Genomic DNA, 7,190 nt, shown 5'->3' on the forward strand with positions numbered 1-7,190 from the left:
TCTCCAAGTAATGAATCAAGTCAATTCAGTAGCACTGTCTTATCATGGAGACATGGTAGAAGTGAGACTGTAGGAGTAATCTTTGCATCTGCAGTCTCTACCTAATTAATTGGTGTTGGAGCCAGACTGTCCACAGCTGTAGCCTTATCTTGCCTTTTAAGGTATCTCTGGCCTCACAAGCCACTACAGGCCTCAGCCAGGACCTGTGATTCATAGAGGTTCACTTACTATGAATCAGCTCCTGTCTCCAGGCAAGGGGCTTCGGCCTAGGACAGATTCACAGCTAAACATAGAAAGCCAATTAGTAAAATTTAAATCCTGCTCAGAGCCGCTTCACCTCCTAGTGGTTTCCAACATGAAATCAAGGTACATCCACACATAGACATGTAAGAATCTATGTCCAAGAATGGTGTCTCAGCACTGTAGTGCCTTGTGGTTACCCTGGCTCAAAATAAAAAAGAATTTTAAAACAGAAGTTAGTCTAGTTCATTGCGAGGCCCTTGTCATAGTTTATGTCTGTGGCCCCCAGGCCTCATGAGTTTATATTATGCATTTTTGACTGGTTCATTGTTTATCCCTTGGACTGGGGGTGTGAGTGCTACACTGACCTAGGGGTAGAGCCAGGATGTGATGTAATGGCAGAAAGAAGGCCTGTCTTGCTCTTTTGCCTGTTTCCTCCTTGCTGTTTGTAGCAGCCATGAACCTTGGCCCTGCCATGCCAGCCTGCCGTAAAGCAAACTGAGTATGGACTGAAACTTCCAAAAATTGTAAGAAATAAACCTTTCCTTTCCCAACTTTTGGCATCAGATATTTTGTCTCAGCAACAAGTATAAAGTAACTAAGACAGCCCTGCATTGAATTCCTAGAATTCAGTTAAGGAAAAAACAAACAAAAAAACAATAAAACCTGGGAGCCTGCAGAGTACCACTACTTGGGCTTTCTGAATAGCAATGTGCCCCAAGTTCCTTGAGCCTTCACACCTTTCTTTGGCAGTCTGATTTTTAAAAAAAATGATCAGTTCCACAAGAGCTGGTGAAAGGAGAATGTTCACCCAAGAATACAAAATCTCAGTCACGGTGGAGAAGAAATTTTGAATTGTCCACTAAACATTATGGTAACCAGAGTTAATAAGAAGAATAGCTTTCAAAACTGCTAAACAATGGGATTTGCAGTCCTAGTCACTGTGAAAGAATTTGTAGATTAGTAAGGCAGGAGGTACATTAACTAGATTGATTCTTTCTACAAAGGAGCCATAGATTAAAGGCACATTTTTATCCCATAAACATACATAATTATTGTGAATTTCTAAGTAAGGATAGCGTGAACCTGTACTCCCAGCACTCTGGGAGGACCACAAGTTTAAACTCAACCTGTGAAATTGAGTGAATTATTTAGACCCTGTCTCAAAAAAAAATTTTTTTTTAAGTGCAGGGGCATATAGCTCATGCAGAAATCCCCAGGATCACTAAACATAGAATATAAACTGCATAATATGAAACTGCATACCTCATACTAGTTTCATACTATGCAGTTTTAGAGTAGTTATATAAATTATACTATAGTATATAAATATACTATAGTTTCATAGTATATAAACTGCATAATATGAAATCTTTAATCTATTTATAAGGGGTTTCATATTTTTATTAGTGTCTATTTGTGCTACATTAAAATAAGATAAGAGGAAAAAGGGTTTGTTCATTTTGTTCAGAGATAAGGTCTTGCTATGTACTGCAGCATGACCTTGAACTCACCAAGTATTTCAGGCTCGGTTGGCATTCCCTGGAGGGTTAGGCACCTGTGTAACCCTCCAGAGTGCTGGGATTACAGGCATGAACCACCATGCTCAGCAAGAAAATGTTTTTTAATTTTATTTTAAAGAGAATGAAGCCAAATGAAACAAAACAGAATAGAGTCAATCAGAATAAAAAGATGAACATGGTACATGACTTAAAAGCAAAATCCAACAACAGGTTGTGTGGCTTGTCTCTCAGTCTGCACAGAAAATGAATCAACATCTTGCTGAACTCCAAATTTTCCAAGATAATTGGACAAATACCTAGATTTTGAAAGATGTAAACATGGCTTCGTTAGGCACCAGTTCGTGTCAAGTGGCAGGGAAAGAACAGAGAACTCTGAATTAGTATTTCCAAATTCTGGAATTTATCCCATGAAAAAATGATATATGCTCAATGCAACTTTTCTAAGAGGAACTAGACTTTTGTACATGGTCAGTAACAGGATAACTAACTAAACCTCTACCTATGCATATAATATAAATATTCAACACTATGCAAATATATAAACAATATGAGCAGAACTGGGTAGTAATGGTTAGAGACAGCCGAATACGGGCAAGATGCATATTCTGTAGCAAGGTTCAATTATGTGGGTGAATTATTTTTATTTGTGGATTTAAATTTTTAAACCCTAGTGATCACACTTTGCCTTGTTGTCAAAGCCCCATGCTGCATTCAGTCTCCCCACAAACCTAAACACCCAAGTGACACCAATATTAAAAGAAGCAGAAACCCCTTATCAATGGAAGGGAATTGAGCCAAAGCATGTGCAGGTAGAATAATAACTGCTATTTACTGTAATATCTTGGTCCTCTTTCAGTCTCTGCAGGGAGGAGCTCGGAGTGGAATGAAATCATCCTTTTGGGGGTAAATGTCCCCGGCTCAGCACAGCCAGGCTCAGTGACAGCAGAGGCCATGTGAGACCTGAGCGACCTCCCACAGGTCCCACATCAGAGCGGGGTTCCCAGCAGCGCCTGGCGGGGGCCAACGACTCCAGGCCGCGCGCCAGGCCTGGCTGTGTGGACTCCTGAAGTAGAGAAGGGAGGAAGGGAGAGAGGGGCCTTGCGGGCTGAGGCCGGGTCGCCCCCAGAGCCATGCCCGCTGCCCTGGGCCCGTGAAACCGCAGGCAGGACTCCCCGCCGAGGCACCTGCGCCCGCTAACCTCGGGGCCACCGGGCCGCGCCGCCGCTCACAGCCGGCTCCCGCCCGCCTACCTGGCCCAGACCCCAGCCCCAGGGCCGCCGCAGGCTAGGCCACTGAAAAAAGAGCGTTCAGGTCTCCAGAGGGCTTCTCTAGCGGCAAAATGGCGACTCCGTGCACAAGACAGGCATCCACTGCGAGGGCGAGGCCAGGGGCAGCGCGGGACTGAGTGGGATGTGCAGGCGCAAGGCGAGGGACAGTCCGTGGGCGCGGCCCGCGCAGGTTGGGCCAGGTGGAATGTAATCTTCGCTTGAGGCCAGTGGTGGGGCTCAGCGGCTTGGGAGGCGGGGCAAGGGGCGTGGCCAGAAAATTGGAACCCAATAGGTATGCAGTCCTCCTGTGGTGGGCAGGGGGGGGTCAAGAAGGGGGCGTGGCTTTGGGGCTTGGGTCAGGCTGAAGCAAGGTGTGGTTGCAGGTCTCTGGTGAGGCTTTTGGGAGACTCTGAGCCCCAGGCCTTCTATGACAGGAAGCAGAGGAGTGGACTGAGTGTGAGGCTTGGAATTTATGGATGTCTGGACTCAGACATCTTCCCTGGCCTGACCTTAGGCACACTGCTTCTGTTCTGGGAGCCTCAATTTTCACTATTGTTATTCTCCTATTATTTCGCTTTGAAATATTGAGAGTTTATTTCCATTAAAAAAAAAAACCGTTATGAATGGCAATACTCATCTCTTGGCACTGCTATGAAGATCCAATGAAGAGCTCTTCCCATGGTTCCTAGCATATAGCAAGTGCTCAGATACAATTGATATTTGTGTTGTTGCCCTTCTTTTTATTACAGAGAAATGAGTGCTTTCAGTATCCATCATCTGATTTCTTTATATCTTAAAAGTATCTTTACATGGGGGCTGAGGATTTAGCTCAGCGGCATAAGCACCTGCCTTGAAAGTAGGGAGTCATGAGTTTGTTTCTTGGTACCGATAAAAATATGTAACACTTACAGGTGTCAGGCCAGGGCCCTTTGAGACGCTTTACATATGTTAATTCTTGCAAGAGTGTGAGTTAGGAATTATCTTCATTTTCATAGCTGTGTGAGCCTAGACACCAACATTGAATACCTTTTCCAATAACAAAGCAGTGGACAGAATTTTAACCCAATGGGCCCAACACCAACATCTCTGTTAACTAACCCATAATTAGCACAGCACTGCTGCAGTTCTGCTTTGGATTTTTCACATGAGTGAGGCATGAAATTGTTCATGGGAGGTTGCACAGGTAGCTAGAGGCATTTTGTGTCAGGGTGCACTAGAGGATCAGATTTAATTTGTGTGTGTGTGACAGATAAGGATTTACAAAGGAGGCTTATGAAGGCCATCTTCTCTGGTGGAGAAGAACGCAAAAGGGCCAGGTGCTCATTGGAGATGCAAAATGTCAACACATAAGTCTAAGGCCTGGAGCTCACAGCAGAGTCCTGGGAGAGTCTCTGGAAGGAAGCAGAAGAATCTGTGCTAGGATCATGGAAATGAGACCTAAGGTGATGGCAAGGACTCAAACTCTTCTGAAGAGGCAGAAGACAGACTTTCTCCTTTCCCTTTTTACTGCCTCCAGGATGCACTATTGGTTGCCAACCACACACAGGGAAGGTCTTCCATCTTCAATGAGTTAGTAATCTACACACAAACACAAAACTGTGATAAAACAATCACCTAGGTGTTCTTTGCTTGTTGGCTGTTAGTTTTTTGAGACAGGATTTTCTTTGGAGTTCATGCTGGCCTTGAACTCACTGTGTTGCTCAAGCTAGTCTCAAACTCAGATTTTGCTGCCTCAGCCTCCCAAGTGCTGAGTTTACAGGTGTGCACCACCACACCCAGTTCCTCCTTCATTTGAATGCACTTATTCCATCATTCTTGCCATTTTCTTCTGAATCAATTCTGGAAGTCCTCTTATAAGGATCTTTAGTTTTGATTTTGTGGCTGCCTCAAGGTCTTGAATCAGTTCAAACTATTCACCTTTCAATGACCATTTTGATTTTGGAGAAGAGTCAGAAGTCACAAGGGTTCAGATCTGGTGAATAAGGTGGATGAAGACACACCATAATGTATTTATGAACTGTTCTTTCCATTGGATGGCACTCAGCAGCAGTACTCACTATATTTTTATCACAATTTGTAAAGACACTCGCAAAAGAGGACTTCCAAACTGCTCCAAAAATTGCAAGAACAAATGGAGAAGTGTGTTTGAAGCGAGGAGGTGTATTTTATTTAATTTATTTTCAGAATGTGTTTCTTAAGGAAGATTAATGAGTATGTATCTCTTATTGTAGTAAATTTAAAGAATTTGAATGTTAGCTGTATATTTTCATCAGCCCTGGTACTTCTTCCTTGAGGTTATTAAGTAAACATCTGCATATTTAGTGTCATTTATACAAAATGATTGGGAAAAGAAGTGTTTTGAATTTCTGATTTTTTATTTATTGGAGAACTTGCATAGACATAATAAGTTATTTTTAGGATGGGACTCAAGTCTAAACATGAAATTTATTTATAGTTTATATATACTTCATACTCTGAGCCTGAAGATAATTTTATACAATATTTATTTTTTTTTATTTAAAGAAAAGGAAACGAAAAAAAAAATACATGGAGATTTAAAAAAAGGGTAGAAATAATACTAAATTACAGACAAACAAAAGGTAAGAAATTGCCAGTTGATAAGTTACAAATTGTCATCTTCGAAATGGCTGTTCAGGTTATAGAATTAAAGTATTTGTATTAATTCTGTGGTTAACATGTGTATTGTGTTGTTTCTCTGGTGTGGGAAACTGAAAATGTAGATAAGGACTAAAATAAAATAGATATTTGAACATTTTCTAATGAGAAGGGGAATTATGGATGGAGGAGGGAGAAAGGAAGAAGGGAAATGAAAAAAATGATGAGAAAAGAAGGAAACCAGCCTTCCATAAATAAGGAGGGGAAGGGAGTTGAAGGAAAGGTACAGGAATGGAGAAAAAAAAAAGATTCATATCATGTATGGTACAAATTTCCCACAATTAACATGATTATTATTTACATCTAAAATGTACCAATAATCTTAATTAAATAACATTTTGTGTTTGAAACAAAATTTCTTTTTGTGGAATTTCTCAATTTGGCACTACATCAGTAGTGAAAAGTTTTGGATTTTGAAGCATTTCAGACTTCAGATTTCAGATTAGGAATTTTCAGCCTATACTTGGAAAGTGATTTGATAAATATCCCCCTACCTCAGTAGACCTTAAGCTTCATGCTGAGAGTATGAGAGCAGTCTCTTTGCCTCTACTGGTGTCATAGTTTATGTCAGTGCCCCTCCCAAGCATCATACAATAATGAATGTGGCCAAATCCAGTATTTCTGATTGGTTCATTGTCTAGCACTCAGATTGGTGGTATGAGTGCTACACCTGCCCAGGAGTGGAGCCAGCATACAGTGTACCTGAGGGAAGAAGGCGTGTCTCTCTCTTTTGCTGTTCATGCTTGCTGTTTGCAGCCATGATTAACTGCTTCCCCTCAACCATGTCACTTTGCCTTGGAGCCAACTGAGTAGGGACTGAAACCTCTGATCTGTAAGAAATAATCCTTTCCTTCTTGCATGTTACGTGTCAGGTATTTTGTCTCAACAACCAATGAAAAGTAACTCACACAACTGGTAATCAGTGTTTCTCAACTCAATGCCCTACACAAGAATGGTGCGCTCTTGTTGACAGAAAGAAAACCAGCAGTGGCAAACAATTATAGATTTGTATCACACAGAATTTCACTGCTTCCAAGGCTCTGCAGTGAAATGAGGTCTCATCAGTTTTCCTCTCTGTAGGCACTAAGCTTGCCATTTCTTTTGCTTTATGATAGCAAATAATGCTCCTCTATCCATGTTCCATTCTCCCTATGGTCTTACAAATCAATTGTAAGCTCTTATACAATCTCATGCTGGGCATGGAAGTCAGGACCTCCTGCATGCTAGGCAAGTGTTCTACCCTCAAGATACGTTCCAGTCCTCCCTTTCTTATTGCTGGACGTTAAGCCATGGGAATGTACTGCAGTTTTAGCCCCAATCTGACTGAAGTTATTTGACAGGACACTGTAACTACACAACTGAGCCTAGGAAAACCAGAAAATTGGGTGCCAATTATAAAATTTTGCAATAAGGCACTAAGTTTGGGAATGCTTTGTTATACAACAATGGCTAATGAGCAAGATAGGAGCAAGAGAGGCACTAT

At 41.7% G+C, this 7,190-nt stretch overlaps 1 long non-coding RNA gene across 1 annotated transcript; it reads right to left on the reverse strand.

The window, feature by feature from the left end:
* Window positions 1-1,846: 1,846 nt before the first annotated feature.
* LOC134474822 (uncharacterized) lies at window positions 1,847-3,282 on the reverse strand. The gene is made up of 2 exons (XR_010045701.1): window positions 2,596-3,282; window positions 1,847-2,059 (listed from the first exon to the last, which is right to left on the reverse strand). It is a non-coding gene; the product is annotated as an uncharacterized LOC134474822 (long non-coding RNA).
* Window positions 3,283-7,190: the final 3,908 nt, after the last annotated feature.

This window comes from Cavia porcellus, unplaced genomic scaffold (genome assembly GCF_034190915.1).
Source record: "Cavia porcellus strain 051 isolate PalLab524CR breed Dunkin Hartley unplaced genomic scaffold, mCavPor4.1 scaffold_39, whole genome shotgun sequence".
NCBI lineage: Eukaryota > Metazoa > Chordata > Mammalia > Rodentia > Caviidae > Cavia > Cavia porcellus.